Source organism: Diceros bicornis, chromosome 19 (genome assembly GCF_020826845.1).
Source record: "Diceros bicornis minor isolate mBicDic1 chromosome 19, mDicBic1.mat.cur, whole genome shotgun sequence".
Taxonomy (NCBI): Eukaryota; Metazoa; Chordata; class Mammalia; order Perissodactyla; family Rhinocerotidae; genus Diceros; species Diceros bicornis.
This window is the reverse complement of record NC_080758.1, coordinates 35,429,818-35,454,030: the sequence shown is the minus strand read 5'-3', so window position 1 is coordinate 35,454,030 and position 24,213 is coordinate 35,429,818. Positions and strand designations below refer to the sequence as shown.

Sequence of the window (24,213 nt, the reverse complement as noted above, 5' to 3'; positions counted from 1 at the left end):
ACAGTGGTATCTTATGCACCTGAAGTCAGGCTTTAAAAATTCTCAAATCGATTGGAGTGGGACAATTTTTAGCTCTGTTTACTTTTTCTGTAAATGTTATGGTAATTTTTAAAAGGATTTTCAAAGTATGTGATGATATCATCAAGTGTACAATCTAGAAAGCCTAACACTAAAATCCATAGAATGAACTTGAATTATCATTAGTGCTAAAGGCAGGCCTGCAGTCTGTTTGAACTGCTCTCATTTTTGACCTGTGGCAATACATATTTTTTTTTTCAATATTAAAAAGCTGATAAGATAGGGAAAATTCAGATCTTTTCTCTAAGTCACTGGCCTCATGACAAGCTATATTAGACATGCCCTTGTGGTGAGGGGATTAAAATATTACCAGCTTTATTTTGAAACTGTGACACGGAGTGTGTTTTTGGAATCTTTCTGAGGTGGTTTGGGCCCTCGACTTGCCTGGTAACCACAGCTTCTGGACTAATCTGACTCACAGTTTGGGAATTTCCAAAGTGACTATTAACAGGGGCCTTGGTTTATATAATGCCATCTGTTCCAGTCTGCAGGTGAGCAAAGCATTTCTTTAATCAGTAGGTGGGGGAAATTTTTTACAGTTCACCTCCGAACAGCATATTGGAGGGAATCTCTTAGACCAGAGCTTCTCCAACTGTACTGTGCACATGGATCATGGAATCTTCTGGAAACCTTGCTGAATAATGAAGTCTGGGGTGAGGCATTTCCAACCAGTGAAGCTGGTGCTACTAGTCCACAAACCACGCTGTGCATGGCAAGATCTTTGAGAAATATCAAGTGTTCTCATGCTCGAGGCAGGAGAATACCATGTGCTTTCAGGATACTCAGAATTTATGAGTCTGATTTGTCCTTGGGGACCAGTACAGCAGTGTCAAATAGAGTAAACGTCTTCAGCTGTAATAAACTTGCCGTAATTTATGTATTATGAAAACCCCTCTGGAGATCATTTTCTTCATGACGTTTACGGTTCTCTGTCGGAGTTTGGCTGTATCTCTTCTCTGTTGCTCAGTTTAATTAGAAGGTGTTGCGCATTTGATTTCAGCTATGTTTGCTGTCCCTGCTTACCACTACGCAGAGGAATTGTTGATTCATGCCATAGTGCAACACATGGGCTTTCTGATACTCTACCTGGGCATGAAAGGTAGGCACAGAACATTATGAGTCTCAGGTTAAATGAAACAGATGACTCTTATTCAAGGAAACTCATATTCAAAGGAATGAATATTTAAATATGCGGTTATCACTATGAAGAGAAAGTAAGATAAAAATTAAAAGGTGGAAAGAGTGTATTCCAAGACAAGGCTACAGAGTTGATGATGGTGGCACCATTTCCCTTTCATTTCACCTGGCCTCATGAAGCGAGAGCCACGGGGAACTACAGCCCCTGATACCGGACACAGAGTCTTCAGGCGTAGAAACTGAGTTAGAATACTTCTAGATGAGAAGCTGAGGACTTCATCTGTAAAGGATTAGAATTTATACATATGAATCTCTTTATACTGTGCGGAGAGCGTGTGTTTCTGAAGAGCTGAGCGTAGACTGAACTTTGTCTAATTTCTTTAAAACATATGATCATTTTGAAAATCATTTCTCTTTTTTTCAGTAATTTAGTTCACAGTTATTCCCAACAATTGAGACCCATCGAATATTACTAAATCTAAAGAAATCTCTTAATGTGAGCCTTCACCATCTCCTAATTCACTGTGGAGGTCAGTACAGCCTTTAAGATCTGAAAGGTTTTCCTCAGTATATAATTGAGGGGAAGGCTGCTTCCTAGCAAGGCTTATTGCTCCTTTTCTATGTGATTGCTAAACAGAGAACAAATGGACACTCACCAGAGCCTTCTGTTTGCGCATAAAATAAAAGCCTTGCAGTTATGAGTGCTTTTGTGTTAACCAAAACAGAAATCCAAATGGAATAGAGAGCGCGGGGTTGGTTTAATTGTATATAGTTACGTGATAAACCCATGTGCCTGCCTCTTGAATATGCATTAATTTTATATCTTCTTCACACAAAGGTGATCAATTTCAGTTTTTAAGTTTTTGTCATCCACTCACCAGCCATTTTTCCCTTTTCCATGCCTCCAACTTCTAGCTGAACAACAGAAGAGTTGAATCATAAAAGAAAAGTCCAAAAAAACTTTTATTTGTTTGAAGGAAATTCTTTCCATGTGTCCCTGCTCCGTCCTTTGCTAATTTGGGTCATGTGCTTTGCTTTAGTCATCTGTCCCAGGCAGAGAATGGCCAGGCTCCTCCTCCCCTCACCACAGAGAGGTCTGGAGGTCTACAAGCGGTAACTGAAGACTGCTGGACTCACCACATCCTACAAAAAATGTAATAGCTGCTTTAGGCTGAGCGGTTCCACTGGAATTTGAGGCTAAGAACACAAAGTAAGCCAAAAACTAAAAGGTCTGCAAGGCAGGACGTGAGTTGATTGAAGGAGAGAAGGAAAGAGAGGAGGGAAGAACAGGAAAGAACCAATACCAGGAGTACAGAGGATGAGCCAGGAGGAAGCGTGAGAGCTTTCTGTTTGAATAACAGAGGACCCTGTGTTCTCCTGCACACCTGGAGAAAGAGGAGGTAACTTCATGTTAGGGATGGAAGGCAAGCTATCAGTGCAGACTGCTGCTCCTGAAGATAAAATTACATGCATGTTAGGAAAACAGAAGGACTGACCTCCAAGAATTCAGAATTCATTTAGATTTGTACCTAACTTGTACATGACGTGTTCCTTTAAAGTTTGGGGGAAATAAACGGTTCCCCTGTAATTCTTTACTTTGGCTTTAAGAAAACTAGAAAACGTTTTTGGAAGCCATGCTTACCTCCCCTCAATGATTTGTCCTTCTAGACCTTGTGAAACATTTATTGTCTGTGCTACTCGTTTTGGCAGTTATTCAGAATGCATGGTGATGTACATCATTTGTACTGTTTTCTGGTACTGTTTCTTAGTCCTTGCATTCTTATTTGCATTTTGTTCTACCTTATTTATTTTGGTTTTTTCTGCCTCTAGGAGAGTTTGTTTTAAAACATGGCTATACATTCTTGTACATGCTTCTCATTTGGAAGTGGGCTACATGCCCCCTTCCATTGAATCTAGGTGGGCTGTGACTGATTCAATCCTTAGTGTACAGCAGCAGTGATGCTGTACTACCAAAAACAGACGGCTGTAAAACCACAACTCACTTCCAATGGTGGCTCATGAAAGACTCAGCCTTGTTGCTGGTCAGATTCACTTGGATCTCTGAGACACCATGTAAGAAATTTGACTACCCTGAAACCACAGTGCTGTAGAAGCCACATGTAGATACTCCACTTGACAGTCCATGCTGAGTTTGTTATTTAGCTGTTCCAAAGCAGGCAGATATGTGCATGAAGATGCTATATTGGAAGGGTGTCTTCTAGCTCCAGCCTTCTGAGTCATCCTAGCTGAGGCTCCATATATCACAGAGCAGAGACCAGCCATAGCTGCCACACCTATCTGTGAGCATAATGCAATGGTTGTGGTTTTATAGCACTGTATATTTGTGTAGTTTGTTACACAGCAATAAATATGTAACATGCAAGAGAAGAACTCCTAAAAGCTACATTTCCCATTCGCTTGAAGGTAGTTTCATCCGATAGGATGCATTAGTGGCAGATTGGAGGGCGAGAGTAGGGGACAAACCAAGGTATATCTCTCTCTCCCTCTCTCTGTGCATCATGCAGTGTCTTGTGTGACTGTGTGTCTTTTATGGTCCAAGCTTCTGCCATGCAGCCCTTGAAATGGTTTCAGAAAGTACCTGGAGGTGCCAGCTCCTGGTATCTAGGAACAATCTCCTCCCTATGACCCTATGATCGTAGTGATGGTAGTGGCTTTCTGCTATTTATCATCTCTGGTTTGCCCTAGGTTAACCTTTCAGCTCTTCCTTTGAACTAGTTCCCAATGTTAAAATTCTTCTGTTAGACTATCTGTTTTCTTGACTGGGCCCTGGTTGATATAGGCTGTACTTCATATTTCTTTATATGCTTAACTGAGCACAGGAAATATGCAGTAGATAATAGTTGACTGATTAAACACAGGCTAGTCTGCAGAAAAGTCATCTTGCTTGATGAGGTAGGAATGGAGATTCCTTTATACCATCAGATTGACCCTTTGTAATACTTCCAAAAGTCTACCATCTCACAATATTAGCTAGAACTTGAACTTGGGTGTGATTTTATGGGAAATCCCATGCAATCTGTCAGTTCCTTTGCACATAGTAGGAATAGGTTGCCAAAAGTTTTAATGAGTCTGTTTTTTATTTGCAAGAAAGTTATTTGAACTACTGTTATCTAAAGGATGTTTTCAGCTTAACTTTTGATTTTTTGAGGGCAAGAAAATAGAAAATGTATTAGAAGCTAATGCACAGCAGAAGGTCTGTAACTGCTCTGCTTGAGCTCTAGAACTTGTTTCATTGGTATCTTTGTATATAAAAAAAGCTTAGACATTATAAGAAGAAAATTTATCCACATGTCTATATCTATATCACATAAAATTGGTTTAAGACAGATATGGCATCCAAGCAAAGCTGTATTCCTTTTAACCTCAGCATTTTAGCTAATACAGGAAGGCAGGTTGAATGACCCATTCTGGTAGCACAGATTCAAGAGCAAATGTCCATTATTGAGTTTGCTGTTGCGGGATGTAGCCGTGGCTCTGTAAGAGATGCTGTGTAATCACGCCTGAATTACTTAATCCTTTTGGTCCATGGAGTCCATATGTATAAAATGAAAGAGTTGGACTCACCCCTCAGATCACTCCAGCTTGAACATTCTGAGTCATTCTCTCTAAATTTCTGATTTCATGCTCCTTCCTGGGCTTCTCTCTCTCTTTTTTTTTTTGGCCATCATGAAATCATTGCTTCCTAATGCAAATGAAGGTCTGAGACGCGGTCATACAGGATGCTGAATTCCATGTAGCTTTATAATAGCTGCATCTTGCCATCATTTGCACTTCACCTTGATGCTACAGTGCATGATGGAGTAGAGCAGCCCCAGGAGGGGACCCATCTCTACCTGTCTCAATTCAGGTTGGGACTGGAGCCCCATTTAAGATATAGACCACAGTCAGTCCTTCTCATGGATTAACCAACATATACAACACTGATTTTAAAGAACATGATGTGCTTAAGGACTTTTTCATTGAAATTCATTGACAATTTTAGAGGATGGGAAAAAGACAATATGAATGAGAGCCACAAGACCAGCTCATTTGTGTAGGTTAATGTGTGAACTGAATTGATTTCTCCCATCTGATTCATAAGACTAACAAGTCAAGACTAATTCCTCCCATTGACCACCAGGATGCCCATGAAAAAAAAAGAATCAAATGATCTTTGGCAATTTTGCTGCATTTCTGTAAACTAACAGTTTTCACAGTGGCCCAAATGCCTTGGGTTTTGTAGAGCATTGAAGACTCAAGTTAATACTGGTGGGTTTGTCAGTTTGTCATTGCTTGATTCTGAAAGTAAGTGCTCTACGGTAATAATTTCCAGATTTCAGACTTCAGGGGTCATAAATGATGGTTTGGAGGCTTTTTTAGGTTTGTGGATGTGTCATCATTGAATCAAGAAGACCAGCTCAGGAGTTAAACTGAATTGATTTAAGCCCTAATTTCTCCACACAGCCATGGCATAAGTTGTTTAACACTCTCTGATCATCATTTTGTTTTTCATTCTAGAGTTTTGGGTAAGTATTATATAAGGAAAGGCATACAATGCATCTAGCACAACCTTAGCTCATGGAAGACATTTGATATTTCTTCTTGCTTTCTTCCTCCTATTACCAGGATACTAAAAAATCTCTGGTATATATTTTCTCTGGGTTAAAATATACAGTAAGGAATATTCCTTCCAAAAATTAGAGTAATATTGGGAGAAAGAGAGGGCAATTGAATGTGATGTTACCACTCAATTCATACCAAAGGGTTACCATTGGGTGAAGTTTATTTTGGCAGTAGAATTTTGAAAGTTCACTTTATTTTATTTGTTTATTTTTAAATTTATTTAAATAAACCAATTGTAATTTTTTTCCAGCAGTGTGGCCAGGTACATGATCAGACTTGAACTTGAGATTCCCAGAAGAGAAACACGTTGGCGTCTTTGAAAACTGATTTTTTTCTATCTAAAAAATTTCTTATTTCTTGATATTTTTTCATTTTTTGTTTTTGTTTTTGTGAGGAAGATCATCCCTAAGTTAACATCCATGCCAATCTTCCTCTTTTTTTGCTGAGGAAGACTGGCCCTGGGCTAACATCCGTGCCCATCTTCCTCCACTTTATATGGGACACCGCCACAGCATGGCCTGACAAGCGGTGCATCCATGTGCGCCTGGGATCTGAACCCTGGGCCGCCAGCAGCAGAGCACGTGCACTTAACCGCTATGCCACGGGGCTGGCCCCCTGATATTTTTTCTTAAATAAGAATTGTAGTAGGTACTCTTTTATGATGGTGTGTGCTAAAGGTACTATATGAGAGCAGTGACATGTCACACTAATATTTTCTTCTTTCTTTTTAATACCTACGCACATTTTTCTCGAACTATTGTTTGTATAGATTGTATGCAGTTTTTTCTCCTGTGCTACCTAAAATACTGTAATACTTGTTACAGCTAACACTGGCAGGGGCTAAACATCTGAGCTAACCAAAAGTTTCTGTCAGAATACATTTTCAAATCTGGGTAAAGGCCTCTTGGTGGTAGATATATCAGTGGGAAGAGCTTTAGTCCCAGCTGAACTTAGGGCTCTGAGACAAAGCTTTGAAAGACTATAAAGCAAGTCTCCATGTCTGGAAACAGCTTTGTAGCAACTCTCGTAGGTACACAAATTAATGGATTGTGTAGCAAGAGATCATGTTGTAAAATGATACCTTTTTACAGATAAGAGCTTAAAGGCCTATTATGTGTCAATAACATAGTTTTTTAATGATAACTGACTGTGTTCAAATCCATCATTTGCCATTTACCAGCCAAGGAACCCTAAGAAAGTTACTGAACCTCTCTGAACCACAATTTTCAATCAAAGAATAAGGGCATTGCCCAAAGTCAGATGATGTAGTTATTATGTCTATTTTATAATGCTGAAACTGAGATTGTGTTTTGAAATTTCTCCTACCTTTGTACCCTCCGCATCTTGACACCCAAGCTGACACAGATGCATCCCAATATAATGCATACTGGGTGGCGATCACAGTATTTCCTCACGATTTTTCCTTACCTCCCACCCTGTGTGTGGTGGGTACTTCCCCACTCCATTGTCTTGGGGCCACATGAGTTACTGTGATCAATGGAATGTGGGCTGGAGTGTCAATTCTGAATGGAGGCTATATACTAAATAATACCATATCTACCTGAGAGTTCAAGCCAGATGGGGTGATAACAAGGGCATACCCAAATCTAGATACAGTGTTTTCATCAGTTAAAGATAAAGGTTGGTATAACTTCAAGCCTGGTGTTACTATGCATAAATGTTATCTTTTTTGAAAGTACAAAATGCTGTTGCACATTTTTGGCAATAAGAAAATTATCCTGAGGTAAAGCTTCTGCACAGTGGCCGCTTAACAAACCCTTAATCTAGTGTTCAGTGATTTTTGGTGAAATAAGAGAATCAATGGTTATATCTCCCCCGACAAGTGTGAACTGCTGCTCCAATGGCTTGTGGTCCACAAACTGACCAGACATGTGCTCTTCAAATTAAAGTTGCATCTAGCCAGTGACAATTCTGAATTTACGTTTATGCAATAAAAACAAAACCAAAGCTAACTATGTAAGGTGTTGGATATGTTAATTAGCTTGATTGTGGTGATCATTTCACACTGTATACGTATATCAAAACATCACAGGGCCAGCGCCATGGCTTAGCGGTTAAGTGCGCGTGCTCCGCTGCTGGCGGCCCTGGTTCGGATCCGGGCGCGCACCGACGCACCGCTTCTCCGGCCATGCTGAAGCCATGTCCCACATGCAGCAACTAGAAGGATGTGCAGCTATGACGTACGACTATCTACTGAGGCTTTGGGGGAAAAAATAAATAAATAAATAAAATTATAATTAAAAAAAAATCACGTTGTACACCTCAAATATATACAATTTTAATTTGTCAATTATACCTCAATAAAGCTGAAAAAAAACTTATTAGATGAGTGAGTACTTTTGTGTTTAATTCTAAACGTTTAGAAAATACAGAAAACCACAGCAAATAGTGAAACAAACACACATACATACTACCCAAATTTAACAAATGTTAATATTTACTCACTTTAATGTTGTTTAAATAAAAGAATTAGGGCATTAAAGATAAAGTTTCCACTTTTCCCTCTTCGGCCCCTTTCTCAGAGGCAACCATTATCTGAATTTGGTGTGCATCTTTCCAGTCCATGCTTTTATATTTTTTCGAGATACATTCATAATTTATTCATAAATACATGACATTAATTTTCCTTTTTGATTTTATATACATTCTATCATACTGTATGTATCATTTTGTGACTAAGTTTTTCAATGAGCATTATGTTTTTGAGATCTCTTCAAGTTGATGCATATTATAATATGTATGTATATGCTTAAATAAGTATATATATCTCATTTAAGTGTTGCATAATATTGTATGATTCAATTTTAGCACAACATCTTTATCCATTCCTCTTTTAATGGGCATTTGTTCTCAATTGTTTACTGCTACATAGACTGTCACAATGAACACCCTTGTTGTACTATCCTAAGAGTAAAACATGATATGTGATACTAATGTCGTTTTATCACTTTTGAAATTTTGTGAAATCCAATGAATTTTTCTTCCTTATAGTCATACTGAAAAGTATCTCACCTCTTTTATTTTTTCCAACTTTATTGAGATATAATCGCCATATAACGTTGTGTAAATTTAAGGGGTATAGCATGTTGATTTGATATACGTATAGTATATATTGTGAAATGATTACTACATAAGGTTAGTTAATACATCCATCGCCTCATATAGTTATCTTTTTTGTGTGTGTGGTGAGAACATTTAAGATCTTCTGTCCTAGCAACTTTCAAGTATACAATACAGTGTCGGTAACTATAGTCACCATGTTCTACGTTAGAGCCGCAGAACTTATTCATTTTATAACTGAAAGTTTGTACACTTTGACCAATGTCTCCCCATTTCCCCCACCCCTTAGCTCCTGGAAACTACTAATCTACTGTCTGTTTCTTTGAGTTCAGCTTTTTTGGATTCCATATATAAATCTTACCTCTTTTAGAAACAAAAACACAATACAATACAAAATAGGAAAATGATGTCTCTGAATGAACCAACCGGGAAGAAGATTGAAGGACATTAGCATTCGAAGGAATAAAAGACTTGGTGAGGATATTCCACAATGTGCTTCTGAATCCAAAATGTGATATGTCTGTGGGTGAGAAATGGATGGTGGTAAAGGATATTTTCATGTAAGCGTTTTAAATATTTCACACCAACTCAATATAACTACCTCAACAGTTTATGTTTTCCTAATAATTCTACTTTAAAAATAATTCTACTTTAGTTTATTACCTAAAGAAACTGAAAATATCTATTATCGGGACATATCTTTTCATTAATTTAAAGTGTAAAAAGTTACGTAAAACTTACACAAGAAGATACAGAATTCTCAGTTAAAAACATCATGTAATGGGGTGATATTTTAAGTGTGTGGGTAGATGACTTTTATTTATGTCTGCAAACTAGAACAGGAAATGCTATACAGTAAGTTGATAGTTATATAATCTTAGAGCCCACATCAACTAAGTTTTTTGGTTAAAATTGCAATAACTGCCTTCGTGGTCAAGGAAGCAGAGAAACACTTCATGTTTTTCTTTGATGGAAAAAAAATACATGCTTTTTTCCTCTACAGTCTTCAGAAATTATTTTACCATGATTCCTATAAGAATAAACCTCCATTATCATTATTGGAGTTTTCCAATTTTAAGGCTCATCTTAAAATAGATTGTTTTTCAAGGGAGAGAAAAGGACAGAAAAGAAAAGATCATTCTGTACATTTGTAAAATGAGAATCTAGCTGAATGAGTCTTTTTTTTTTAACAGCATTATGTAGGACTTATTACATGCTGAGCACTGTTTTGAGCACTATACAAACATAATGTCATTCCATCCCTATCTCTATAGCATCCTCATTGAAACCATAAGCAAACGGAAGCACAGAGAGGTAAAATAACTTGCTTAGGGTCACACAGCTAGAAGTGGCAGAGCTGAGATTTGAACCCAAGCAGCCCACATTCTCCACGCCTACGCTGGTTAATGACATCCCTGAACAGCTATGGGGATCAGAATTCTCATAAAAGTTGAGCAGCTCAGATGGCACATTGGTGAAGTTGTGCCAGATGTGAAGAGAAAGTTGGACAACTTCTCTGACATGTAATTTCTGTAAATAAGAAAACGTAGAACAAGAGGAAATGTTTAAAATCCCATAAGAATCATTTTGCTTGAATCCAAGTCAGCATTTCCTAGAAGTTAGGGTCATTATTAAGGATGGGACAACTTATTTCTATTGGATGTGATCACTCCTGGAGGCAGAAGTGGATCAGATGCTTCCTTAGTATTAATGCTAACCTTCGGGTTTTTTAATCGATGCCATCTCGGTGTGATTAGGTTTGAGCCTGGATCCTGCTTCCTTTCTCTAATATTTTGCATCTGCTTAGACTGTTGGACCAGAAATATTACTCTAAGTATTTCACATAAATGATGCTTTTATTCTAATGAAATGTTTATATATTTTTTTAAAAGAACTAAACTTTGATTTTCTTTCCCTAAACTTTGCATTCCCTGAACTAAACTCCCTTAGACTCCCCAAGACTTACTCCTTTGAATTAATATTTTTTTCTATTTCTCTTAAATATCTTTATTCTCATGAAATTATATATACACACATATACATATATGATTTATAAGCATATTCTATACACACACACACATACACATAGAGGGAGCGAGACACAGAGAGAACACGTGTGAATGATTTGTTGATGGGCTGCTTTTCTCCATGTGACATAGTTCCTGACAGAATAATGTGGTTCTCAAGATCCAACTGCATTTGTGGCTCTGTCTGTACATTGTAAAATAGTTGAACTGCAGTTGGTGGCAGTAGTTCTCTCTGCCTTTGTAATAATACGTTTGGGCTGTATCACATCTGGCAAAAATGCAAGCTGCTGGCTGGTGACCAAGTGTTTTTTGAGGTACGAGGAGGCAGTTTGCCAACGACACATCTCTACTAGTTGATCAAAATAAAAAGAAAACTTAAATAACTTACATAATTCTGGGCTTTTAAAAAGGGGTTAAATATTTCCGCCCAATATTGTAAACCTTTATTAATTAAATGAGTGGAGATTGTTAGGTAAGGTTAATTTTAAGGGGTAATTTTCACGGTTTTTTTTCCCCCTAAACCCTTCAAACCAAACAGGGTATTTATTTTCTAGAACTTATTTTAATGGTTGCTTATTTTATTAAATTTTATTTAAAAGTGTCCTTTTACTGGGTAGTAGATGAATATACTCTGTGTGATTTCAATTCTTTCAAATGTATTGAGACTTGTCTCTGACCCAGCATATGGTCTGTCTTCATTAATGTTGCTTTTACACTTGAAAAAAGTTGTTGGGTGGAGTGTTCTTTAAATGTTAATCCAGTTACACTCGTTGCAAATGTTGTTCATATCTGCAGTAGTCTTATTATTTTCTGTATACTCTTTTCTGACAGTCACTAATATTTGTAGATTAGTTTTATTTTCCTGTTAGTTCTGTCAATTCTTGCTTCATGCATTTGAAGCTCTGTAATTGGGTGCATGAATTTGGGTCCTGCTTTATTTTAGCTTTATGAGTAAGTTTCATATTCCATTTTATCTCCGCTATTGGCTCATCTGCTATACATCTTTGCTCTATTTTTAAGTAATGGTTTTCTAGGGTATACCATACGCATCCTTATTTACAGTCTACCTTCAAATAACATTATACCACTTCAAGTGTAATGTAAGAACTTTACAAATTATATACTTCCATTTCTTCTCTCCTGTTCCTTGTGTGCTTGACATACATTTTATTTCTACCACAATGGATTGTCATTGTTTTTCTTTAAACCAGTGGTCAGCATTTTTTTTTTTTCCTAAAGGTAGTAAATATTTTAGGCTGTACAGGCCATAATGTCTCTATCAAAACTACTGAATTGTGCCACTGTGGTATGAAAGCAGTCATAGATAATACATAGCAAATGAGTGCAGCTGTGTTCCAATAAAACTTTACTTACAAAAAGAGGCAGGAGCTCATATTAGCCTATGGGCCATAGTTTGCTGACCCCTGCTTTAAACAATCAATTCTCTCTTAGTGACATTAAAACCAAAAGAAAAAACATATTTACCAGTTTTTGGCTGTCTTCATTTCTTTGAGTGAATTTGACTTTCTGTCTGATATAATTTTCCTTCTGCCTAAGGAATTTCCTTTAACAATTCTTATCATGCAGTTTTGCTGCAAAACAAACAAACAAAAAACCCCAAACTCAAACAAACATAAACTTCTCAGCATTTATATGATGAAAACAACTTTATCTTATTTTCATTTTAAAAAGAAACTTCAGGACATAAAGATACTTTTGTGTAGTAAAAAAGATTTTTTTTGTTGTTTAATATTTCAAAGATTCATTTGTTTTCTGGCCTCCATTGTTTCTGAATTTCTGGGGAAATTCTAATCTTTGTTTTCCTATAAGTAATGTGCCTTCCCTCCTCACGCATTCCTCCTACCCGCTGCCTGCTTTTGAGATTTCCTCTTCCTCATTGGTTTTCAAAATCTTCCTTATGATGTTCCTTGGTGTAGTTTATCTTGTTAGTTTTATTGTGCTTCTTGGATTTGTGAGTTTATACTTTTTATCAAATTTAGAAAATTGTCAGCTACTTTTTATTTCTGCCTGTCTACTCTCTCTTCTTTGAAGACTCTCTGGTAGGCTGAGTGAACAGCCTCCTAAAGATGTCCATGCCCTAACTCCTGGAACCTGGCATATGTTACCTTGCATGGTAAAAGGTAACATTTTGCCTCACATCTGCAGATGTGATTAGGTTAAGAATTTTAAGATGGGAAAACGACTGGATTATCTGGATAGGTCCAGTATAATAACAAGGATTCCTATGAAAAGGAGAAAGGAGGGTCAGAGTGAGAAAGTGCTGTGATAATGGAAGCAGAATTTAAAGTGATATGCTTTGAAAAGAGAAGATTGGACACAAACCAAGGAATGCAAGTGGCCTCCAGAAGCTGGAAAAAGCAAGGAAATGGATTCTTCTCTAGAAGAATTCCTTTTCTCCAAAAAGGAATGCAACTCTGTCCATACCTGGATTTTAGCACATAAGACCCATTTCTGACTTCTGACCTCTAAAACTCTAAGATAATTTTTTTAAGCCACTAAGTTTAATTTTTTACAGCAGCAATAGGAAACTAATACAGCCTCCAATTATACATACGTTAGACTACTTGATGTTGTCTCACAGGTCACTGAGGCTCTGTTCATTGTTTTTCAGTCTTTTTTACTCTGTTTTATGTTAGATGACTTCTATGGCTATGTCTTAAAGTTCACTTTTCTTTTGTAGTGTCTAATCTTCTGTTAAACGCATCTCATGATTTAAAAAAATATGGTAATTTTTATCTTTAGAAGTTCCATTTGGTTTGTTTTTGTGTCTTCTGTTTCTTTCAGTGTGATATTCATGTTTTTCTTTAAGTCTTTGAGCTTATTTATAATAGCTCTTTTAAAAGCCTTGTTTCTTAGTACTATCATCTTTATTTCTACTATGTCTCTTGACATATTTTTCTTCTGGTTATATGTTATAGTTTCCTGTTTCTATATATGTCTCATCATTTTTGATTAGATAATAGACATTGTAAATATAATGTCTTTGAGTCTGGATTTTGTTGTTTACCTTAAAAAATGTTGAACTTTGTTTTGGCAGGCAGTTAATAACTTGCAGTCAGTTCAATCCTTTTCATGCTTGTTTTTAAGATTTGTTAGGGCATGTCTATACTATCATTTATCATAGTGCTGCTTTAGCTTTACTACCAAGGTTAACTCTTCTAGACTCTTTACTGAATGTTCCATGTATTCATTGAGGTCGTGCACTCCTGCTGGATAGAACTTAAATATCTTCTAGCCCTGTCTACACTCATGGCATTGTTCAAGTTAAATCTTCCCCAGAATTCTTTGCCCAGCATCAGGAAATTTCACCCTATTCATATGGGTCTTAGTATTTTATAACAGACTCAAAAAGACCCTATATATTGATTTCTGGGATCAGCTGGGTGCAGCTCTGTCACCTGTAGTATTCTCCTCTACGAAATCAAGCTGCCTCCAATTCCCCAAATCTGATCTCTGTCTTCTGATCACAGTGGGACCTTCTAGCTCTGATTGGGCTCTCCCTCCCTGTGCCACAGTGTATGGCATGCCTCTAGGCAAAAAGCTGGTGGATTGTAGAGATCATCTCATTTGTTTTACCTTTTGTCTTACATCACAGTCTTGCACTGCTGTTGTTCAGTGTCCAAAACCACTCTTTCATATATGTTGTCCAATATTCTAGTTGTTTCTACCAGGAGGACAAGTTTAGTTCCAGTTACTCTAAAATGCAAGGTGAAAAATCTCTGTATTCTAACTGGTGGTTTTTATATTAGGTTCTTCACAGAATGATTTGGATTAACCAAGACTGATTTGCAAGTTGTGTCATAATTAGTTAATTTCTTAATGCTTGTATTTTCCATGTCAATGTGAATTTTATAAGAATGTTTACATCTGTACAGTAAGATATTAAGTTGTTTTGGTGAATAATTTCTATTTGTGGCCCAAGAATTATCGCCAAATCCATTTGGAAATTTGCAACTCAAACACGTGAAAATAAAAAATGAAAATATATTATTTTTTATGCTGTGCTTCAACAAGGGGTTCATCCTTGGTGCAAGGGGAATATCTTTAAAGAAGGGAGAAGAATAAGTATTTTGGCAATGTTACACATAAATTTATTTTTAAAAAATATAATTTTTCCAAAGACAAGTTAATTCTTCCCTAACTTCTTCCCTTCTTGGTAAAAAATAGTTTAAACATAACATTCCTATCCCACTGTGCCATGTAAATAAGTTTTCTTTGAGGCCCATATTGGCTCTGTATGAGTGTCACATACTTATTTTTCTATTCACTGAATGCTTTGTTCCTTAATCTGGGTCCCAGTGTTCTTCATGACCTATAAAATTGTCTTTTCCAGCCTCTTGGCAGCAGCATATTGCAGCTTTGCTGATGTTTCATGTGGCCTACCTCTTGCCTTGGCTAAGCTCAGATCATATGTCCATCATCGGAAGTATACAAAATGTGGTCTAACCACGAAAGAGACTTCCAAGACAAAATCAGAAATAGAGATGCTTTAGTTTAGAATGCCAAAATATCTGTACCATCTGTGAATACAGAATTTGCCAAAGAAAAATAAGTGGGAAATCTGTGGTTTTCCTTTTGAACTTCCATATTAAAATGGACCCAATGTTGAGGTTATTTAACCACAAAATATATTTTAAAAAATACTGTTAATTATAGTTATGCTGGCTTTCCGTATACTATTTTATTCTGTGATTGTAGCATAAACACTTCTGTAATTTTGTTTTCTAAACAATAACTAATACAGATTCTTAAAATATCTTCTGAGCAAAGAGTAATAATAATAGTAGTTATGAGTATGATGATCATTTACTGCGCATGTCTTTTATATATTATCTTAATTAGTGGTGAGAATATCAGGGTCTTAACAATATAATTAATAGTTCATTCCATTAGTGTTAAATATAAATTATCCAAAATTAATAGCTTTTTTAAAAATGATGGCTTGAAGAATTACATATTGATTGGATTTAGTAGAGAAGTACTTGAAATAATCTGGGGCAAGAAGAGGGAGGACTTGTAGAAGGAATAATTTCTACTTAGTCATTTCACCATAGCTATTCAGATCTGACATGGGGACATGGTTATTAGAGAGCTTGGAAATTCTTGAACTCTTAGCTTCAGGTATTTTACATATTATTTAAAGTTAAAATATATTGTGAGTTAAAATAAACAAGTGAGATGGTGATAAGACATTTAAAAATGTACAGTGTAATGCACCTAAAAGCATGTTATATTGCATGAGCAACTCCTTGTAATGGAGAAAATTGTAAATACACTGCCATTTGGGAAATAAAATATCTCCTGGTAGAATTTTTCCTCTAAATTAAAATAGTTTGGCCGATGCATTGCACTTCATTCATATTTAACTATTTCCCTAGAGAAAAATATAGACAGTACAAAATGATATAAAATGAAAAATATTCTTTCTCTAGTTATGAATGATACTTGCTATAACAAACAATTCTCACATTACAATGGTTATTACCATCAATAGTATTTCTTTCTCACATCATAGTCTGATGTGGAACATGTAGCTCTTCTGGGTGGCCTCTCTCCAAGTGCTAACTCAGAACTCTGCGCTTTCATCTTGTGTCTCTGCTCTCTCCTAGGCTTCCTTAGAATTCTATGCAGGGATCTTTATAACAACCCTACAGAGATGATGTTACCATTACCAATTCACAGAGGAATAGACTTATAAACATCGAGCTTTTACTTGGGATTGACATCAGCAAGATGCTGAATAAACTGTCACTAACTAATCTCTCCTCTCTTAACAGCAACAATTTGGCATCCATTCATGGAGAAAAGTGGCCTTCGTGGGAACTGTGGGATCCAATGCCATGTGCCAAGGGACCTGGGAGAAAGCTCATACACCTGTGCATTGCATAATAGGCATACAGACCTCGATACTAGCTGTGGACGCTGCAGTGGCCCATGAACCAGATCCAGTCCCTCTCAGCAACGGTCTGGAAGCCCCTGGAGAACACTGTCTCAGACAATCACCCATGGAGGAGGGAGCCTTTGTGGAAGTCCAAGTTTCCAGCAGAGAAGTTTCAGCACACCATTGGAGTAAAAAAAAATAATTGTATGCATTAGAGAGGGTAAGAGGAACAGTTTGATGTCACCCACATCACGCCTCCCTGAAGGTTGCACTGCTCAAGGCCAAAAGAGACATTCTTGGCTCATGATGTCTCCCAGTGGGGAAAGTGAGAGCTTGTGACTGAGTGCCCAGCTTCCCCAGCTATGTGAGACACTGCCAAAGCTCATTTCTCTCTTGTTCAGTCCCCAGTACTGAATAGTGAGCTGCAGACTGAGGGGTGGAAGAGAGAGGACTCTTGGAGGGCATTAAAGGGACATGGATGCTACTAACCAGGTCACAGGCTCCATCAAGAAGCTCTCTGACAAGCCACTGGGGACACTTTGCCCATGGATCCCCCAACCCTCAGAACATCACATGCCTCACTGACATACTCCCCCCAACTTGTGGTGGCTCCCTATGCGTGCTCCCAGTGGTAGCAAGAGTGAACTTCGGCAGATGGCTACTGAGCATGTGCAGAAAGTGGGCCCAAATCTGCAGGACAGGGAGAGACCACAAACTTGAGCTTTAGCATAGCCCTTGGGAAGGCAAAATGGAGGCTGTCAGCACCTGGCCTGGTGTGTTACAAGATCAAAAGAAGGCATACAAGCTTAAAAATTCTGCCACAAAGAGAGCAAGAAGTATGGAGCACGTGTATCCATTGAAGGTCTGAGAAAGCCTCAGAATCTCTAGCAGGGCTATGAGATGTACTTCTCTCCCGAAGTCAGTCAATAAAGACTGGAGGAGGTGACTGCTACTTCAAATACAAAGACAGTAATGCAAGACATTAAGGAATATAAAAAATCAAGGAAACATGACACGGCAAGAGGATCACAGTAGTCTTCTAGGAACAGACCCTAAAGACATGGAAATCTGCGATTTATCTTATAAATAATTCAAAATAGCTATTTTAAGGAAGCTCAATGAACTACAAGAAAACACAGAAAGACAATTCAATGAAATCAAGAAAACAATTCACAAACAAAATAAGAAGTTTAACAAAGAGGTAGAAATCATAAAAAAAGAACCAAACAGAAATTCTGGATCTGAAGAATACAATGAATGAAATGAAAATGTAGCCCACTCCATGGGTGGATTGAATTGTTTTTGGGTCTATAGCTGGGATTACAGTCAGAGACTCCACTGTCTGGACGTGGGCCTGCTTTCTCAAAATGGCCCTCCTCAGTCTTGGGCTCCACCAGGGTTTCACAATCTCCTGCCTGGATCCCAAAACTCCCACAGAGGCACTTTTATCTCTGGATGGCTGTGAAATTATTGTTGCAGAGGGAAGATATGAGCAGGGAATCTCCTTTTCTACCATTTTTCTAATGTTACTCTCCAGTATTCATTTCCTTACATGACCATCTATCTGTGAGGTAGTCTACAAAATAGAGCATTAAACATTCCCTTTTAGTTAAATGATCTAGCAACATAATTCTGACCAAAGAGACTTATGCACCAATTTGCTCGTCACAACAGTTTTTGGACTCTGAAAGCCATTAATGGGCCCTATCACAGTTTTCAGAAAGGAAATGCTTCTCTTTAAATGTCCTGTAACAAAACTAAGAGCCTGTCAGGCACACAAGTGAAGGAAGTCTCCAGTGATTTTCCTGGTGGTCTCTCATGGTGAGTGGGATGTTACTGACACAAAATTATTATTTTTCTCCCAGCACCAAAAGTTCCAGATTAATAAAATATTACACTTTTATTTTTAATATTTGACTATTAGCTGACCATAAAAGTATTATTTTGAGGAAAAACATTTTTAAATGTAAAAAAAAGTTCCGAAATCTGGATGGCACGATATTCAGAATCTAGCAACAGTAGAAAGTCATCATCAACCCTTGAGCTGAAGGAAAGGGAGATAGAAGGAGTGAAGTCAAGCAACAAGTGGCACTGTGGAGGAAGGACTGAGAGGCAGGAGTAGAGGACGTAGCTACTGTGGGACGTGCGTTGTTGAACATGGGAGGAAGAGGGGAATAAATGACAGGCAAATGCCTGCCGTTGGTCAAACTCTACTGGAAGCCCAAGAGCAAGGGAGCCCAGCTGGTAAAATATGCAGCCCAGTTGGCAGAGAGTTGATCAGAGGATTAGGGAGAATGGATCTTGGGGAAGAGTAAAATTGAGGATAGTCATCACATAGGGAAAAATCTTGTAAGGTAAAGGACACTTCTGAGTTCTCCTCAAATATCAGTATATAGGACAAAGGCCTACTTCACCTAACATAGGATGAAGGAGTCTTTGATATTTTTGTAAGTGAGCTATGTAGGACCAAAGTTCTGATCCCATTGCATAATTTTCAGTGTTGAATACATGTGTGGTGGATCTGGGTGTGGTGTGGCAGCCAGAAACTGGGGCTTGTCAAGCAAGTTATTCTAACTTTTAAAAATCTTGTGGTAGGTTAAAGATGGTTAAAAGAAATTATTTGCTGTTCCTCCTATTGCAAGGTAGTTATTGATTTCCCTTCCCCCTTGAATCTTGGCTAAACTTATGATTTACTGGACCAATAGAACATTGCAGAAGTTATGTTTGAAGCTCTGAAGCTCAAATGTAAGAAGCCTTGCAGCTTTCACCTGGATCTCTTGGAGTAATTGCTCTTGGGAAACTCTCTCTCCCAAAACAGCTGCCACACTTTGAGAAAACCAAGCCACATGTGCAGCTCACGTATACGTACTCTAGTCAAACTGCCCAGCTTTCCACCCCAGCCCATACCAACTCTAGGCCATGAGGGTCAGCCATCTTACACATCTACCTAGGAGAGCCTTCAGGTGAGTGTAGGTGCACTTCCCATCTGACTGCAACTGCCTGGGAGGCCACAAATAACAGTGTCCCAGCTGAGCCCTGTCAACACAGAGTCATGAAAGATAATAAAGAATTGTAGTTTTGAGCTGTTAGGTTTGGGGGTGGTTTTTAACCCAGCAACAGGTAAGTGGGAAAAAAATCTGAAGGAAATAGTTTCATAATTTCTGGAAAGTCGGGGAAAAATAACCAGTGATCACTTCTCCTATCGCTGACTTGGAGAAATAACTTTAAGATTTAGTTTCAAATTAATCTTTTTATCCAAAATTTAGAATTTTTTTTTAATGATAAGTCTATGGACCCTTCAAATCAAGATTATTCTTATTATCAGATAATTTTTTTGCTTGGTAATTTTTTTATGAACTTGCTCATGAGATCTTTATGCAAATTTCTATCTTTCCTATTCTTTACCTTCTGAAGATGGATTCCATTGGCATCTAAGCGTAATGTGCCATATATAGCCAGAAATAGATAGTCTAGAGCCTGGCAGTTTGACCATGTTTGCACTCCATTCTCAATAGAAACTGATGGCCATGCTTCTCAAGCTTCAGTATGCACATTCATCACCTGGGGATCTGGCGAAAATTCAGATTGATTTGTAGGTTTGGGGGCTTATCATCATATCATACTAAAAAATAAATCCACTCTGTTTCCAGTGTCAGTTTGCTGTTAGAGATTGGAGATTAGGTTAAATTCAGAATATAGGTCTATTATATTTTGACTCTCTTCTTGCCTAGCATGCTCATATTCTTGCATACCCTCTGTTTTTCTGCAAAAAGCTGATAAAAACAGGAAAGCATGAGATTCAATTAATGTTTATAAATTGTGTAGATGATTCATAGCGAAGTAGAGGACAGGTTTAACGTAAAATGTATATATATGCACAAGGCACTGTTAGTAGAGCTAACATGGTTTATGATTACAAATCATTTTAGAGGGACTGCTAACATTGACGATCTATTTAAGATATCAAGTAACCAAATGAAAATGCAAATTAAATGTACTGTTGTGGAGTTTTCATTCCAAATTGTGTTGTTTGGTCTCCTTGAATATCTGTCTCTCTACCACCTTGCTATAACCAAATTTCCATTTTATTTTTCATCTATCAAAATGGCAAATATGATTTTTTTTGAAGTTATGGTTAAGAAGTCTCAAGGAATTTGGCATTCTCAAACACTGCTGATGGAAGTTTAAATCAGTTCAACATTTTTGGACAAAGTATAGCGATCTATATCAAAAATTTTAAATTTTTTTGTGTTTAATTTCTAAGACTTTAAGAAAACTATCACAGATATGGGCAAAGAATTATCTAGAAGAATTGTCATACCCTAATTTAGAAGAGTCAAACATTTGCAATAAACTAAATATTTAACAAGAAGGAACCTAGAAAAATTATGGTGCATCTTTGCAGAAAGGAATACCAAGAAGTTAGTTGACAGGTTGCATAGAAGACTATTCAGTGACTATAATATAGTGCCTTGTAAGAAGAAAAGCACAATGATAAGCATATATATTAGGGTTCTCCAGAGAAATGGAACCAATAGGATAAATAAATATAGATTATATAGATATAGATATAGATATAGAAGAGGAGATTTATTACAGGAATTGGATTGTGTGGTTACAGAGGCTGAGAAGTCCTGCTATCTGCTATCTGCTAGCTGGAGAACCAAGAAAGCTAGTAGCGTAATTCACTCCAATTCTGAAGGCTTGAGAATTGGGGGGCCAATGGTGTAAGTCCCAGTCTGAGTCTGAAGCCTAAGAACCAGGAGTGCTGATGTCTGAGAGCAGGAGAAAATGGATGTCTCAGCTCAGAGAGAGAGAGAATTTGCTCTCCCTCCACCTTTTTGTTCTTTCCAAGTCCTCAATGGATTGGGTGACGCTCACTGGCATTGATGAGAGTGATTTTCTTTACTCAGTCTACTGATTCAAAAGCTAATGTCTCCTGGAACACATTCACAGACACACCCAGAAATGATGTTTTACCAGCTATCTGGGCATACTTAGCCCGTTCAACTTTATACAGAAAATTAACTATCACAGCATATGAACATTTGCTGCTTGTTTATTAAAAGTTGTATGTAAATTTCATAGAAAAATACCAGAAGTATATTCAGTATACCCACTTACTGGCAGAACTAGAATTTAAAGGATGTAACTATAGGTGATTTTATTTATTTCCTTGCCCTTTATGTATAGTCTTAATCATTTTTGGTGAGTAGACTTTTTTGGCAATCATATTTAAAAATATTTTAAAGCAACTTTGAAACACTGTTTTCACTTTAAAACATTTCTTCCATTTGATTTTCTTCTTTTCTTCTTTAGCAAATTTTCTCTGAAAAGAAAACCCAATGTTCATAACCCCATTTTAATTATCTCAAATAACTTCTCTTCAGATGTTGGGAATGTAATTATCTCAGCTCTTTCACTTTTACTTTAATTGTTGTAGTTTTTCCCTAAATTTTTGTTATTCTTGTATACATTTATCATTCATTTAACAAAAAATTTATTTGATCACTTACCATGTGTTATGCACCATTCTTGGCTTTACATGTCATGATTATTTTGTTTTGTTTTCTGTATTTGCCAAATTAGTCATCTCCTCTTATCTACCCATTTATTCAACAAATGTTTTCCAGTATCTACTGTGTGCCATGCTCTGTTCTAGGCTCTAGGGACACAGAAGTGGAAGAACCAATGGAAAACCCCTGTTCTCACAGAGCTCACATTCCAACAGATGGAGAAAGACAATAAACGAAATAATTAAATGCATGGTAGTCAGACTGAAATGAAGTGGGGAGGAGACTTGATAGTGCTGGGGGTGGGGCAAGATTATAATATAGAATAGGGTATATCAAGGAAGGCCTCTCTGAGAAGATGACAGGAGCAAAGACTTGAAGGAAGTGAGGGAGCAAACAGCCAGGGGAAAGAAAGAAGTCTTCAGATGCTCACATTTTTGAGTTATTTAAAATAATTCCTCTCAACACCAAAGATTTCAAATTTGCCAAATAAGCAGACTTTCATTTTTATTATTTGAGTATTGGCTGACCAGAAAAGGATTATTTTGAAAAAAAAACCTTGAAACAAACAAACACTCTCTGAAATCTGATTTTTTGAAGAAGACATATTTCATTATAAAGGAAGCCAGAAGCCTAAATTAATAGAAAGCACGTGTCCAAGATAGATATCCTTTCCTGAAGGCAACAACTTTGACCTTAACAAGAGTTTAAACTCTTTGAGAGTCATAATAAGGCAGAAAGATACTAAGTTAAATGTTGATGAATTAAGTCACTGAAAATAGGTGAAAAAAATTGAAAAAATAAGAGGCCCTGTATAAAGCCTCTTCTGAAATTTATGACCAAGTGATGGTAACTCATCTTTATGGCATCTCTCTTTAATAGATTATTAAGAAGAAATTGCCTTCAATAGCTAAAAGTCCAGATGGGCTTCTGTTAAAATCCCCTACTGTGCATTCATTGCTGTAGATGGTTTCCTGTCAGTATACTGTGTAAATTAGCAGCTTGATGTTCTAAGACTGGGTTAAGTGGTCTGTTTCAGACAGGGAAGAATTTATGGCATGAAATACAAATGCTTAAGTAATCATAAAAGTATTCATTTTCTGAGGCTGATTTTACATTAACACTTGGCCTATCGTATAGTTCATCATGTCTTCCCTTGTAATCAGAAGGAAATGTGTTCTTTATCACAGAAAAGCACAGGGAAGTTTGTAATCTTTTTCACGAAAGGAATCTTGTAATAGGATGGGGAAGGAGGTTAAGAAAACAGTAGATGTGTAAATGTCGTTGGAGGGTATACATCTGTAAACCATTCCCTTCTGAAATGTTGGAAAGATTGCAATATAAATACTGCTCCATCACATGTTTTCCTTTTGTCTAGCTCTTCTGTTGTCTGGAGTCTTGTGAGATGAAATGGACACCCCGAAACAGCATCCCCTTGAACCACGGTGGGAGGATATTACACTATTTTGTGGCCTTGCTTGCTCTATTTTAGCCTCTGGTATTTTCTTCTGCAGGTGCCAGGTCTGGTTCAGGGATGAAGCTCAAAGTTAAAACCAAATCAATTGCATACACAGGTGGTTAGACTAGAACGTGTTTGAATCTGAAAACCAGAAAAACGCTTTACATTAGAATGCTTCCAGAAAGCAGTAGGAAAAATCTTCAGGGTGAAATGATGCCAGCATAAACAGTTGTGGGCTGCCTCAAACGCAGTTGACCCTTTCACTGCTTTTTCCATTTACACATTTACTTTGCTGTTTTTCAGGTTTAGCACAAAGCAGAAAAAATGGAGTATTTTGAGTACAAAGGAGGGTTAGTTGTACTGTCTAGGTGTAAGAATCGAACATGAGAAAGA

General features: G+C 37.3%; 1 long non-coding RNA gene across 2 annotated transcripts in view; it reads left to right on the top strand.

The window, feature by feature from the left end:
• The window catches only part of LOC131418663 (uncharacterized), a 154,006-nt gene extending 132,941 nt beyond the window's left edge, over nt 1-21,065 (top strand). For both annotated transcript variants that reach the window (XR_009222953.1, XR_009222954.1), the window contains one exon: nt 16,745-21,065. This is a non-coding gene — a long non-coding RNA (uncharacterized LOC131418663). The remainder of the gene's footprint in view (nt 1-16,744) is intronic.
• Nucleotides 21,066-24,213: the final 3,148 nt, after the last annotated feature.